Raw genomic sequence first — 16030 nt, 5'->3', positions numbered from 1 at the left:
CATTCAAAGGGAGAGGGTGGGTTTGACTACAGCAATATTTTATTTATACATGTTCTCCCTGCCTTTGGGTTGTTTGAGAAGCTTAAATAAGCCAGCTACTCCCTGCCTTTCCCTTAGCCTGTGTCCCTGTGGATCAAAAGAAGCTGAACTTGGAGTTGTGGTTTTAGGGGCTGGGAAGATAAGAAAGAGCAATGATAAGGCAGAAAGAGAGGTCTAGTTGGCAATTCCTAGGACAAAACTTCAAATTGTAGGGGCAAACCTTGGGGCATACGCCATGATGTTTTAGACCCTAGAAATACCTTGGGTTGTATTTCAGTGGTATCCTCTGCATTCTCCATACCCACAGGTGGAAAAATGGGGAGAAATAGTTTCAACATGAAAGCCCTAAACTTAAGATTCTGGAGAGCAAGATAAATGTCATGTTGTCCTTATAGCCTCAAGATCTCACTTAAAGCCTGGCCTTTAGTCAGCTCTCAGTAAATGTGTGAATGGATGGGAGAAGCAAGGAGACGAAAAGGGGAAAGGCAAGGGGGTCAAAGGGCAGGAGGCTTTATATTATAGAGCAGTTAGCACTCACTTTTGGGTGAGATCCATTACTTTGTAACAAACTCTCCGTAACTTAGAGAATGTTTGTGTTCTTAAAGCTAACTTTGACCACACCTCACCTTGTCATCCACATTTGGCTTCTTCCTGTACGTGGTTCTCCAATGAAAATGAAATTTAATTCACTCTTTCCTCCCTTTTCTCCCACCACCTTCCAAATGCCCACCAACTCCCTTTCCATTGGAAATGACAAACAAAATAATTGTTCATTGCACACTGGTTAGGATTATGTAAACCAACTTTGACTTACAATAGGATTCTCTAAACTTCTGACCACAGGATATCAACTATTTCTCTAGCTCTTGATCACTGAGAACTCTGTGGTCCTCGTTCCCGTGCTTTTGTTGGGAAGAACAGCAGAGTGGAAAGAGCATGGGTTTGAATCCTGCCTGTGCATCTCAATAGCTGTGTGTCCTTGGGTAAGTTATTGGAACTCTCTGAGTGTCCATTTTCTCATTTGTAGAAGGGTGAAAAGAACTCTATTAGATTGTGAGGATTATATTAAATGAGCATCTGGAAACTGCTATTTAAGTTATTATCTTTCCAGCAAGGCCGTGTTGCCAAAATAGTGAAGGAGGATCCCATTTTTCAGTTTCTGCATTTCAGTAAGAGGAGAGAGGATGGCCAAAAGCTTCAGCCCTTCTTTGAAAATATTTATTTAAAATTTTTAGAAGTCAGGGCTGGGTTTTAAGGAAGGCCTAGGAGGTCTGGACGCTTGGGTCTGATGAACTCAGTGAGAGACACCTGGCTCCACATTTTTACACAGGGAGGTAACTTTAAAAACAAAAAAGGCACACCACCTGCTGATTCCTTTATTGGGAAACCAAGAATTATGTAACTCCAAATCATAAACAATCCGCATGCGAAATGCGAAGGCATAGAAGGGACAAGTTTTGTCAAGTTTATGGGCATTCTGAGACCTGTAACCGCAGAATAAGCACAGGTGAAGAAATCTTCAGTTATAAGGCTGCTGGATGCCAAGTCAAAACCTCAGGATAAACTTGAGGCAGTTGAGATTGTGTTATACAGCTCTGGCCTGAGAGAGTAGAAGGGCAGTGCAGTAGGAAGCCTGGAGGGAGAATACTTTGATCGGTCAACAATTTAGTTTATGGAAAATTATCTCAGATCATTAACTTAGTGGCCATACAGAAGAAAGAGTTACAGTGAGCAGTAACGTCTTGGGGGTTGATGACGTCATGGTATGAACTGTTGGCTACTTTTCATTGATAGGGAAAGCAGGTGTATAAACATCCATGAACCCAGCTTAATGTGAGGAGTGTTTTCTTTTAAAGGCTCTCATTTGGCATCAGAACATCTTTCCCTTAGACCAGCGATCAGCAAACTTTTTCTGTGAAGAGCCAGAGGGTAAACGTCCTCAGCTTTGCAGGCCATACGGTCACTATCAAAACTATTCAACTCTGCTGTCATGAATGCTACCAGAGAGAATTCATAAACAAACAAGCATGACTGCCTTCCAATGAAATGTATTTGTAAAAACAGGTTATGAGCCAGACTTAGTCAATGGGCCATAGTTTGCTGACTCCTTCTTTGGACCAATAGTCTCTATTTTGGTCACCCCAGACCCTAAACTACTTATTTTACCGGCTGACCTCATATTCTTATTGTTCAAGAAGAATTTAGTTTGTCTTTTGAGTACAATGGATTTGTGTTGGGTGTTTCGAATCTGTGACTTAGTCCAGGAAATATTCCTACCATAAAAATATCACAGTAAGATTATCTCTTCCCTTCTGACATTTTTTCCCCTTGGGAGATGTTCAGGACATGGCTATAAACTGCCTAGTTCAACTCGTATCTCTAGTTTTAATCCCATTTTTCAACAAATTCTCCAAGCACCAATAAACCTCCATCTTTCACACAGTAGAGAGGTTTTTTTCCCAGATGCACTGGTTGAACAAAGACAAGCGAGTTTATCAATGTACACTACAGAGTAACTTGCTACTCATGTGTTCAGTGAATATTAGATGAATGAAAATGTGAGCAAGTGAAGGAAGAAAGGGAGGAAGGAGCAAGGAGGGAGGGAGGAAAGGAGGAAAGAGGAAAGTTATGGTGCATCATTGAGTCAGTGATTTAATGTGTTTGCCAGATCGATACTTCTGGTTCTTTTACAGGTAGATTTGGAGTCAAGGGCTTTCTGGTTACATGTTTAGTTTATAAGATTCATCAGAAAAAGACTCACAGACATAGAAAACAAAGTTACAGTTACCAAAGGGAAAAGAGGGAGAGGGATAAATTAGGAATTTGGGATTTACATATACACACTACTATATATAAAATAAACAACAAGAACCTACTGTATAGCACAGTGAACTATATTCAATACCATGTAATAACCTGTAATGGAAAAGAATCTGAAATATATACACACACACACATAACTGAATCACTTTGCTGTATACCTGAAACATTGTAAATCAACTGTACTTCAGTTTTTTAAATTTTTATTTTATACTGGAGTATAGATGTTGTGTTAGTTTCAGGTGTACAGCAGAGTAATTGTTATACATATATCCACTCTTTTTCAGATTCTTTACCCATATAGATTATTACAGAGTATTAGGTAGAGTTCCCTGAGCTATAATCCTTGTTGATTATCTGTTTTATATATAGTAGTGTGTATATGTTAATCCCAACCTCCGAATTTATCCCTCCCCTCCACCTTTCCCCTTTGGTAACCATAAGTTTGTTTTCTATGTCTGTGAGTCTATTTCTCTTTTGTAAATAAGTTCATTTGTATCATTTTTTTAGATTCCACATATAAGTGATAACATCTGATATTTGTCTGACTTATATACTTCAATTAAAAAAAAAGATTCATTAATAAGTGTGCTCGCTTCAGCAGCACATATATTAAAATTGGAACAATACAGAGAAGATTAGCCTGGCCCCTGTGCAAGGATGACATGCAAATTCATGAAGCATTCCTAATTTTTATGATCTTATTTGCAAAGTAGAAATAGAGTCACAGACATAGAGAACAAACGTATGGATACCAAGGCGTGGGGGGTGGGGGCGTGCGATGAATTGGGAGATTGGGATTGAGAATCTACTTTAAATGAGAACCTACTGTGTAGCACAGGGAACTCTACTCTGTGCTCTGTGGTGATCTAAATGGGAAGGAAATCCAAAAAAGAGGGGATATACGTATACGTTTGGCTGATTCACTTTGCTGTACAGCAGAAACTGATACAGGAGTCCCACTCCCCTGCAAATAAAAAACCCTTTTTACATAAAAAATTAAATTAAATTCAATTAAAAATTCTTCAATAAGGAGAGAATCATTCATCTACTCAACACATATTCATTCAGGAGTGTCACTGTGCTATGATTTGGGGCTATAGTGATGAACAAACTAGACAGAATCCCTGCCCTCGTGGAGCTTAACATTCTATTGGCATAGGTGGCCAATAAACAAACAAGTCAGTATATAATAAGGTACCAAGTGATTGGCTTCCAGGCTCACTCCAGAACTATCAACACTTGCCATTGCTTCTCCCTCATCAATTATTTGCCAAAGAAGCAACCCCAGCCCTCTTCTCTTCCACTTCCCTCCTGCAGAAGAGACCTGCACAGTCATCACAGGGTAAAGTTGGGACCATAAAACGGTGAGAATTGGGATAGATTCCCAGACACTGCAAATAGCTCTCTTGCTTCAGCACCGCTGGGAGGAAGGAGGCGCTTCTTTCCAGCGATTTGAACTCTCCCGAGCTGGCAGCCTGCGGGGAAGTGTAAAGTGTTGGTGACAGCTTCAGTAACTAGAGCCAGGGGGCTGTCCTTGGCAGCCTGAAGCTCGTGCCATCTCGGGGCCATATCAGTAACACCAACACAAACATGGCCGGTGCCCGTGGCAGTGACAGTTCCGGGAACATCTGCTTTTCCTCTCCCCAAGCCCCACGGCCTAGAGCCCATGCCTAGAGCCTGGGCTCCTGAGGGGATAAACAGAAAAGGGGCTTAGTAGCCAACACGGAGAGGAACGATCAAGGCTGTTTGCTGCTGTGCTAGCCAGACCAGCCTCTGCTTGCCCAGACAAAGCCAGACAGGGGCCAGAACCCTGCTCACTCTCTCTCCTCCACCGCACTGACCCTCAGACCTCTTACTGGAGAGAGAGGAAAACAAGATGACTCCAAGTGTCCCCACATTGGGTCTTTCTAGATGCACTCTTGCTCCAGGCTTGTGATATACTACGTTGTTCTCTGGGAAAGGTTGGGAGAGAGACAGAAGTAAAATGAAGGAGAGAGTTTGTGTTGGGGAAAGCACACCAAGGTGGACACATAGAGACATACCAGAGATGTCGGGAAGAGCATTCCTACATACCGCACAAGCCCAGGAAGATAGAAACCCACCTCTTCTTTTGTGGGTCCTGTCTCTGACTAGAGCAAATGCTCGTGAAAAGTAAAAGCATGCAACCCTGCCCCCAAAACGTGTACAAAGCAAGTCGCTGCTCTACAGAAATCAAAGTACAGAGGGTAGCCTTTAAGAGCATAGATCCTTAGTTCCAATCCCAGCTCCACCTCTTCCCAGCTGTGCAACTTTAGGTGAGTTACTCAATTCCTCTCAGCTTCAAGTTCTCCATCCATGAAATGGAAATGATGGTAGTCCCTGTACCTTAGGATTCATATGGGAATTAAATGTAGGATTTATGAGAATTGTGCAGCAGCCACAGAGGCCAGGGACATGGGAAACAGTCTATAAATGGCAGCTGTGAGTCACGAAAAACTACATTACCCATGTGTATCAATAGATCTGATTTTTTTAGACCTATAAAAAACCTATTAAATTGGTTTTATTTTTTTCTATTTGATGTAAAACGCTGTGACACTGAGTTTAGGGAAATACAGTGAATTGCATTCGTTTGATTATTCATGTAGTTTATTTATGTAGTTGGATGATAAGTTTTTGACCAAAGAGAGGGTAAGAAACAGCACAGCAAATCGTGGTAAGTTGCCTCAGTTTTTGGGTAAACTTAGGGAGGCTCAGCCATGAAAGTAAATTCATTCTCTCATCAAACATTTATTAAGCACTCTTCCACATGCCAGGCAAAGATGAATAAGAAGTAACCCCAACGTTGAAGATTTTGAAATCTAGTAAGAGAGAAAAGGGAAGAACACACATATACAGGTGATACAAGTGCCCCCAAAGAGATAACAAAAGTCGCATGAGGACCTCAAAGGAAAGTTCAGTCATATTTAGGTATTGAGACACAAAAGTGTTCATGAAAGAGGTGAATTTCAAAGTGGGCTATGACAGAACTAAAAGATTAAACAGGAGGAGGAAAGAGCATTGCAAGAGGTAGAAACAATAGGAGCAAAGCTTTTGTCCATTTTTTCAGTTTGAGTAAGATGCAGGGCAAACGGTGGGACGATGACGGGAGAAGGCTGAGCTGAGAGATTAGGGGAAAAATGGAGAGATTTGAACACAGGCTTACAGAACTTAGATTTTATTTGATAAGGCAGTGATAGATGGTACTTTAGGAAGATCAACTCTTATCAGTACAAAGCAAGGAGAAACCCAGGGCAAGGAGATTCAGTTAAGAAGCTTTTGCAGTTTTACAACTAAGATGTGGTGAAAAGTAATGAAGAAGTGAAGTCCAGTTGGAGTGGTGGACAGTGGGAGAGACGGAAGTCGAAATCGTTGGACGATGGTATCTTCAGACCTTGATATCACTTATGTAACAGACACTGCTGGCTCTGCAGTTATGAGCCTGGGTCAGTGGGGGAATAGTGGTACCTTTAATAGGATGGGGAAGTCAGGCCCATCGGAGGAGGGAGACTGTGAGGCTCTGAGCCTGGTTCAGTTATTGATATTACTATCCACTCACCTACCCAAGCCTGATGCCATCACAGATGTCTCCCACTTTCTACCATTCCTTAAGTTATTGTACCAGTTAGCTACGGCTGCCTAACAAATTACCCCCAAGTTTAAGCAGCATAAAATAACCACCATTTATCATATCACACAATTTCTGATGGTCAGGCATCCAGTCAAGACTTAGCACAGTAGTTCTGACTCAGGATCTTTCAGGAGGCAGCAGTCAAGCTGTTGCCAGGGGTGCAGGCATCTCAAGGCTCAACTAGAACTGGAGAACCCACTTCCCAGCTCCCGCATGTTGTTGGCAGGCCTCAGTTTCTTGCTGGCTGTTGGCTGGAGGCTTTAGTCTCCTGCCACGTGGGCGTCTCCTTAGGGCAGCTCCCAACATGGCAGCTGGTTTTCCCCGCAGCAAGTGATCCGAGAGATAGAGCTCGAGATGGAAAGCACGGTCTCTTGTAACCTAATCTTGGGAGTGATCTATCATCACTTCTACCATGTGCTGTTGGTCATCCTGACCACCCCTGGCACAATGTGAGAGGAAGCTACGCAAGATCATGAATATCAGGAGGCAGGCATCATCAGGGGCCATCTCCAAGGCTGCTTCCACAGCCAGGAAGCCCTGCCAGTCAGCCTCCATATTTGTTAAAGCCGGCCCCTGTTCTCCATCTCACTTCCGCTGCTCCAGTGCAGTGTCTTTATCTCCTGTTTAGTCGGATGCAATTGCAGTCTAACAGGTCATGCTATTTTGGGCTTCTCTGCCCACAGCCTCATCCTTCTTACCCCTGCAAGAGTGATCCCTCAAAACTGGACATCTGCCTATCCCTGCACCAACACACACCCCTCCTGCACCCTCCGCTTGGAACCCATTGCCCACATGATGTAGGTCAACCTCCTTAGCGTGGGTATGAGTCCCTCTGTGTCTCAGTCCCTCCTAATGCTCCAGCCTCCTCCCTGACACCCTCCGCCTTGAACTTCACACTCTAGTAAGTTGGGACTCTGTGTCTCCAGCTCTATCTGTGCTATTTCACACAACCATGCCTTAGCCATACTCTTCCCTCTGCCTGCCATATGGTTCCTTATCTCTCCCCAACGTTACAGGATAGCATTGTGATTCAGAGCATGGGTTCAGGAGCCCCACCACCTGATTCAACCCCCAGCTCCACCACTCGCTCACTGTATGACTCAGTCAGTTATTTAAACTATATGCTGGGTATTGGTCAAATTATTTATATGCATATATTAACTTATATATCCCTACCACGACCTAAAGGTAGATGATTATTATCATCATCTTTGTACACATGAGGAAGCTAAGGTGCATAGGGTAAGAGCTATAAAAGTTGTTGCAGTTATAACTCTTCCTTGTTCAGGACTAAGTTCAGATACCATCTCCTCCACTAAATTTCATCCTTTTAAAGACAGATGCCCTCCTCCATGCTGCCCATGGCTTCCTGGGTGTAACTCTAACCTAGTAGCTACCATATTGTTTTGAAATGACCTATTTTTTATCTGCTTTTTTAAAAATCAGCTATTTGAGGGCAGGGACCTCAAAGTCATCTGAGCCAGTTCACCACCCAGTAGACTCTCAGTCAATCCATGTGGGTTGAGCTTCGCTAAGTTGGCGGTGCCTGTTGAATATCCAGGTGAAGCTCTAGGCAGTTGCCAAATGAAGAGGGAAAAGAGAGAAGCTAAGGATAGGACCTTCAACAGAAAGAGAAGGAAGAGGTAGTGAAAGTATTGTTAAGATGAAATTTAACATTTTCCTTAATAAAACTGAAACAATGGCTCTAAACCACTAATCCTGAAAACCTTAACTGAAGTAGCATCGAATGGTCCCATCTAGTAGATGGAATCAAATTGAGAGTCATCTAGAAGTGTGATTCTTCTCATGCTGTTTTCTCCGGGGAAGAATGATCATGTATATCTACAGACTCAGGCACAGCCATTAGAGTAATCAGTCTACAGCACTCCTTCCCTGAAGACTCCTATTTCTATCTTCCTCAAGAGCCTGAGTCTGCCTCATTGTTACAGGAAGCAGGCTGGCCTGTGTGACCAGGAAAATGGTCACATTAAATCACAAAATAAATAATGGAGGAATTCTATGAAAATAATGAGCTTCTCTTATTTTTCTTTTGTAGAGTTGCCTTTAAGAGAAAAATATCAAAACAGAGTCTTCAGACTATTGTGAGCTTTACAAGAATTTCTTTGGGTTCTTTGCAAATGGTGGCTCATGACCCAACAGGCCCATTCAGACCATAATCAGAAATAATATGGCAGTTACCATCATTTATCTTTAGTGATCTAATCTCTGATCGGGCTTGCGTCTCAGACACACCTTGTATTTTGTTGTGTGTTCAATCTGTGTGAAAAAAAAAAAAAATCAGTCCTCCAAATTATTCTTGCCAGGTGTTTCTAAAAAGAATAGTTTCCATATGATAGCAGCTCATGTCAATATCCTGCTAAATATGTGAAACATTTTTCAAAAGTTTATACAGCCCTGACTTTGTCTAGGGACTCCTCCAGTTTTCCTGTCTCCAGTGATATCATTTTAAACATGCGCTTTCTCCGAATGGTTTGTGTGTTCTATGTAATTCTACTTGCAATGCTTCTTGGCGTGTAACTGTGGAAATATTAAATCATTCCACATGTGTATGCATTTGCCTCTCCAGGTATATTTTGGAATTTTCTTAAGAACTGTGATTGCGTCTCCTTGTCCTTTTCCTCCTCTTCTTTTCCTTTTTCTTTTCCCTAGGAACACCTCAAAGGTGTTCACTGAGCAAGTTCTCCATCATTCTTGGCTGATTAATTTCCTAATAAAAAAATAAAAGCTACAGTGTATCGACTAGTATGGGCCATGCATAGAATGAAGTGCTCCACATGTGTTCTTTCTTTGATCCTTACAACAGCCCTGTGAGTATTGTTCCTACTTTCCAATTGTGGAAACTGAGGCTTAGCGAGAGAAGGTGACTTTCCCAAAAGTCACAGCTAATGAGTGAGTGCCAGAGCTGCGAGTCAGACCCAGGCTGTCTCTAGAACCTATGACTACCTCTAATCACACTCATTTTCCATCCTTTTAACTAGCAACTTTTCAGGAGTTATTGCTTTGCAGATTTAGAAAGGAAAGTGTATCCTTTCCTTGGTGAATGGTGAATGGTGAATGGTGAATTCAGTGGTGAATTCCATGGTGAATCTGATGTTTCTGACAAGAGACACTGAGCAGGAGTCTTATAAAGTTGACTGAATTCCTTCTCTGGTCTTCATTTCTAGAAGGTCCTGGTTTCCGTTGCCTTTGGAACAGTGCACATGCATCACTGTCACACCCAGGCTGGTTGGTCTATGCAGCCATTCGTTAACTAGCCCACCATCCTCTACCTACTTGCTGCTCAAAATGTGGTCCTTGGACCAGGAGAATCGGCATGAGCTCAGATGTTAGAAATGCAGAGTCACAGGTTCCCTGAGACTTGCTGAGTCAGAATCTACATTTTAACTGTATCCCTGTGTGATTCGTGTACACATTAAAGTTTGAGAAGCACCGCCCTGCTTGTCACTGTCACATAAAGTGGAACTTCTCTCTCCTGCAGCTATTAGTAAAGAAGTCAAAATGGATCAGACCCGGATTCAAGTGAATCAGAGTGAAGTCACCATGTGGCCCATCATCCTACCACCCACCAGGTGTTCAGTCTCCTTTCTCAACATCACTCTTCCAAGTTAGCTGAAAATTCTGTAGCTGGAGAGTCATGCGTTAGAATGAAAATATAAAACCTTGTCTAAGGAGAGTTTTAAAATTCAGTGTGGTTTCTAGAGCCTGTCCCTAACGCCCATCGCTACCATAGCCAAAGTTCAGCTGCTAAATTGATGTGACGTTTTGATCTAGCCTAATGTCAAAACAGAACAACTTTGTTAAAGGGGAGGTGAGTTGAGGATTACAGGCCCTTTTAAGATCTGCGTTAAGAAATGTTTATCCCGCCCGTCTCCAGCGTGTGCCAAATTGTGTAGTTGCTGTGGGCAGGAGAATGACCTCATTATTTCTCTCTCTAACCTGTTTGGAGCTGTACAGCCTAAACACGCTTTGTACTCGCACTGTTTGAATGCAATGTTATTTTGTAAAATAGGACTAGTGATTATTCTGCACGGACTTAACATGTTTTGCGTCACCGTGTAGACTCTGCTGCTTTTCAAAGAATACATTTAAACTGATTGTATTTCTCCCTGCTTATATTCAAGTATTTATCAAGCAGTGTGGCAGGTACAGAACAAGTCAGACGTGAAAAATTGCTCTCAATGAGTTTATATTCTGGCAAGAGGACAAGACGGTACACAGCAAAAACTAGGGAAGAGGATAAATTCATTTGTATGATTTGTCCAAAAGGTAGTGGGTTCAGGGAGACGAGGGTATGGCCGTGGTCAGAGAAGGTCTCATAGCAAGCAAAGCAGAGACTTGAAGACAGGAGAGGCAAAGAGTGAAAAAGAGGTTGTTCCAGAAGGAAAATGATCTGAGCAAAGGAGTAAGGACTAATGAGCCTGGAACCTTGTTCATGACATCCTCGCCAGTAGCTAACATATATTGACTAATACATCCAGGGCTGCTATGTGTTTCTTCTGCTAAAACACTAAATTAAAAGATGCATCTAGTTAACCCATTCTCTAGAGCTTTAAATAATAATTTATAATTACATAAATATATATCATTGTATATTACATAGTATGCCTTATAATAATTATATAATTATTATAGTTTTATTGATATTGCAATTTATAATTAATGATTATACTACATAATTAATATATTAGTAATGTGATTAATAATATTAATCATGTATTTGTTAATATTAATACATAATTATGAGATATAGTTATGTATATAATAATTTATAGCTAGCTTTTTTGAGGTCTCTCCATATGCCACGGCTGAGTGCTAGACATTTAATACTCAGAGCAACTTTCTGGGAGTATTTTGATCTCCATTTCATTAATAGAGAAACAGACAATTTAGGAACTTAAGCAAGGTCACAGAGTGAGGAACAATGATAGTACACAAACACAAAATTTGAAGGGAAAACCCACATTCTCAAACACTATGCCATACTATGCCATGTATCTCAAACACTATGCCATAGTACGTGGTATTGAACCTTGAATATTGTATACTGAGGTGCAATACAACATTAGGATATCAGGACAGGAAAAACTAATCCCTTTAAGCAATTTCTATTCTGTATGGAAAGCCAAGGTAAGATGTATAGAGCTGAGACTATTGCAGCAAGAACGTGTGGCGAAAACCTCTTTCTCAAGCCCTGAAAGTGTATTAAAAAGGCATGGAGGTGAGGTTATTTGGGTAAGACTTCTTAGAGCTGATAATTTTGAGGGATCCACTATTCTAGGCCAAAGGATTGTGCCAATTAGATCATTTATATGGCTGTGTGGCTGTGTAGTATGCAAACATCCGTTCCCCAAATGGCCCAAAATGCAAGACCCCGAATGAGAAAGACTTGAGTCATTTGGGAAATAGCATCCATTGAATTTTTGATAGGATTTTCTGAGTGTGTGTTTGAATGTTTTTCACTCACTTCTTTTTGGAGCTCGTGGGAGGTACTTTATCAGAAATGATTAAAAGCATGGATAAAGAATCACGCATTCAAATCTGGGTTTGAGAGCTGGCCCTGCCACGATGATCACGACACTTGGTTGTTCACTTCAACGCTTGGCCAGTGTCATCGCAGTGTGGTCCTGGCCAGCAGCCTCAGCACCATCTGGGGACTCGTTAGAAATGCAAATCCCAGGCCCCACCCCAGGCTGACTGAATAGGAAGCTCTGGGGACGGGGACCAGCAATCTGTGTTTCAACAACCTTTCCAGGTTTGGGAAACGTTATGCTGGACCACACCTTCCACATCTATAAAAAAGAGATAATGTAGTAATCATACCCTTTCCACAGTATCATTGTAAAGATTAAGTGAGATATTGACAGTATACATAAAGTACCTAATGTGAAGTCTAAAATAAGTGTGCTTCATAATTATTATCTTCCATGACTTTATTTCTTGATTTGGGGCTAAGAAAAGGTAAGAAGCCAGAACCATAAGCAGCTGACTCTGCCTTAAATTACAGCAGAAATCAATTCTTACAGTTAGCGACGAAGTCTTGTCCAACGGCCGCCTTATGTTACTAAGAAAATCTGAACTGTATAAACAGGTTTCTGCTGTGGTCTTTCTTGGGCTCCTGTTTGAAAACCAAGGAGGTCTGTCTGTGTGTGTTTTACAGCCAGTGCAGGGGCTCCATAGGAACAGCTCTGATGGATGTGTGTGTCAGATTGCAAAACACCCCTGCCTGGAGCAGTTAAACTGGACGGTTTAGAAAACCACCTCCAGGTTTCTCATTTGGGAACACAAACACTTGTGAAGTGAAATGTTTCTTCCCAGGGAGATGTGGCACTGCTTCAGCTCCCTGGGAAGTGCCCATATATATCAGGGGCTGGACAGAGTCCCAGTGAGGCCCGGTGTGACCCACTGTGGCCAGTTCCAAACCATCTGAATCCATTCTAATTTCTCTGCACCTTTTGTTCAGGAGTTATTTATGTGCATTTGGGCATTTATCTTCCTGGTAGACATTTTGCTTCTCACTTGCTCTTTTCCCCTAAGACAAAGGGCAGCAAAATATTTACTATCAGGCCCTTTACAGAAAGGCCCTTTACAGAAAGGGCCTGATAGTAAATATTTTGCAGGCAGAGGGCCTCTATCACAACTACTCAGTTCTGCCATTGTAACTCAAAAGCAGCCATAGACAATGTGTAACTGAATGAGTGTGGCTGTGTCCCAATAAAACTTTATTTACAGAAACAAGTAGTGGGCCAGATTTGGCCCCAGATTTTGGCTGTGGTTTGCTGACCTCTGACGTAGAATCTCAAAACATCTAATGAAAAGGACCCAGACAACCAGGCAGAAGAATAACTCGGTGTCCATTCATGTGTAAAGTTCTGGCTTAGAAGTAGCTCCTGGCCTGAGCTGAGCCATGCCTTGGTAATGGGAGATAAACAACACCAGCTGTCCCTCCAGACCAGCTGGACCAAGACCCTGAAACCGGTTTGCTCCCACCTGGTGGGAAAACACCTCTCAGTTTTAGAACTTTTTTTAAAATTAATTAATTAATTTATTTATGTTTGGCTGCATCGGGTCTTCGTTGCTGCGTGCGGGCTTTCTCGAGTTGCGGCGAGTGGGGGCTACTCTTTGTTGCGGCTTCTCTTGTGGAGCACAGGCTCTAGGCGCGTGGGCTTCAGTAGTTGTGGCATGCGGGCTCGGTAGCTGTGGCTCGCGGTCTCTAGAGCACAGGCTCAGTAGTTGTGCACGGGCTTAGTTGCTCCGCGGCATGTGGGATCTTCCCGGGCCAGGGCTCGAACCCATGTCCCCTGCATTGGCAGGTGGATTCTTAACCACTGCGCCACCAGGGAAGTCCCTCAATTTAAAAACTTTTAATGAAAGTGTTGCCTCACAATTTGGGACAAAGCAAAGCAAGTTCCAAATCTGGAACAAGGAAGTCTTCCTCTGAAAAATGAGATAGAAATGGAGATGCTGTTTCGATCCCAATGAAGCAGGAGGCCAGGGCCCAAACTTAAACCGTAAGAGTAGAAAGTGAGTACCAGTGTCTTACTTTTCTGGAATAATTCAGGGCACGTAACTCCCAGTGTTTAGAAATGACTAAACAATCCCTTCTGCAAAGAAGTAACCTAGAGGGTGTGAATGTAATAAATTACCCTGTATTTATGTCCTAGGAATTCTAAAGTAATGATATGAATCTCTGTATGAGACTGCAGCAGAAGAAACCAGCTGACACACGTTGTGACCCAAGCTGTTCTTTTATGTGAAGGGTTTTACAGTGCCAGGTGTGAGTTGAGACTCAGCCTTGTAAGACTTATTCATTCCGAAGCTGGAATTTGCAAGGTAGCCATTTATAACAGATGTCATTGGTTGCATGTCCAGCAGCCATTCCAATTCCTCCTTTTTACCTTGAAGAAGAGCCCGTACTTATGTTAGGGTGTCCACATGTAAAAAAGATAAATCTTACTTGGTTTCATTCAATTGCGATCATCTCATTGGCCATACCAGTGATTGGTTTATGGAAGAGCATGTAACCCAGTGCTGCCTAATGAAAAATTAAGTCTGCTGGGAAGCTGCTGGTAAAGGTATCTTTTCCCTGAAGAAGAGGCATAGGGGGAAATATGTCCTTCTGTGGACATTCCGGATATAGAGCTTGGAACTATGATGGCCATCTTGCAACCCTAGGGAAAGCCAAGCTATGGATAACAAAGCAGAATTAACCCTGGAGCTGCCTTGCCTTGAGACATCTTGCTGTTGAGAGAATAAATGATCCTTTTATGTAAACTAACTTGGATTTTCTGTTTCTTACATCCAGTAGAACCCCAAATGATACACACTCCTGTTTGGTCTCCCCTAGGTCAGTTCAGGTCTCTCCGCTCCCACCAGCTCTCAAGTTCTATGCTTTCACTGTCCCCACCCCATCTAACCACCTGGTAGAGACTTGGGAATTGTGTTTTGTTTTGTTTTTGTTTTTTTCATAACTTATAGCCCTTAAGGTTGAGGTCTTAACCTGTTAGGATTTCACCATGGAGCCACTGGTCAGTAAAGAGTTACTAAAACAGCTATTCACAGGCTGAAGTGATTTCAATGTGTTGTTTTGTTATTAGAAGTATTGGTAATAATAATGCTATGTTTCTTTCTCATTCATTCGATAAAATTGCCCTTCCCTAACAAAGATTATAGGCTAGTAGTCAAGTAAGCAATTACATACAATATAATGATGGGCCGTGGGGGAACTGGGAGCTGTGGAAGTCCAAAGAGAGGTGCTATTGTTGGCTTACCCAATAGTCATGCCCTTTGCATTTCTTCCACGCTTAAGAGACTCTGTCCCTGAAAATGCCAGATGTTCACTTTCCAGCCTCTCTTGCAGCTAGGACATGTATATATGGGCCCCTTCTGACCAGGGAGATTTAAGGCAAAGCCTTCAAAGGACTTCTGGGAAGGATTTTCCTTGAAGAGTAAGATCATCACAGAAGGGTGTCTTCTTCCCTTCCTGCTCTCGGTTGTTTTGTGAGAGAGCATGATTTGGAGCTGCAGCAGCTGTCTTATAACCATGAGGCAAAAGCTAAGAGAATCATGGAAAAGTTGAATCCAGTTCTCGACATTGTCATCACACAGAACTAACCTTGGATCTGTATATCTCCAGATATGTGACATCCAGTTATGTGATAATACCGTCATATTTCATTATCTGTTACTTATAGCCAGTAGTATGCAAATTGGTACAATGCATAGCTAACCTGGACTGAGGCAAGCAAAGAAGGCTTCCTGGAGGAGGTGACTTATGCGCTAAAGCATGAAAGATATGTACATATTTTGTAATGGAAGGAGAGGTGATAAAGGAGGATCCAAAGACTTGAAGGAGAAAATATGGGAAGTTTAAGAATTCAAAATTGGAGGCTATGGCTGGACCGTAGAATATTGTTTATGGAGTGGCAAGAGATGAAGCCAAAGAAGTGGTGGGTAAGAGCACAAATCATACATGACCTTGTAAGTTATGTTAAGAAATTT

At 42.2% G+C, this 16030-nt stretch overlaps 1 non-coding gene across 1 annotated transcript; it reads left to right on the top strand.

The window, feature by feature from the left end:
• The first annotated feature begins 3447 nt into the window (after positions 1 to 3447).
• On the top strand, positions 3448 to 3554 carry LOC133095861 (U6 spliceosomal RNA). The gene has a single exon (XR_009701717.1). It is a non-coding gene; the product is annotated as a U6 spliceosomal RNA (small nuclear RNA).
• The last annotated feature ends 12476 nt before the right edge of the window (positions 3555 to 16030 follow it).

Source organism: Eubalaena glacialis, chromosome 7, assembly GCF_028564815.1.
Source record: "Eubalaena glacialis isolate mEubGla1 chromosome 7, mEubGla1.1.hap2.+ XY, whole genome shotgun sequence".
Lineage (NCBI taxonomy): Eukaryota > Metazoa > Chordata > Mammalia > Artiodactyla > Balaenidae > Eubalaena > Eubalaena glacialis.
The sequence above is the reverse complement of the archived record's forward strand: the minus strand, read 5'-3'. Positions and strand labels throughout refer to the sequence as shown.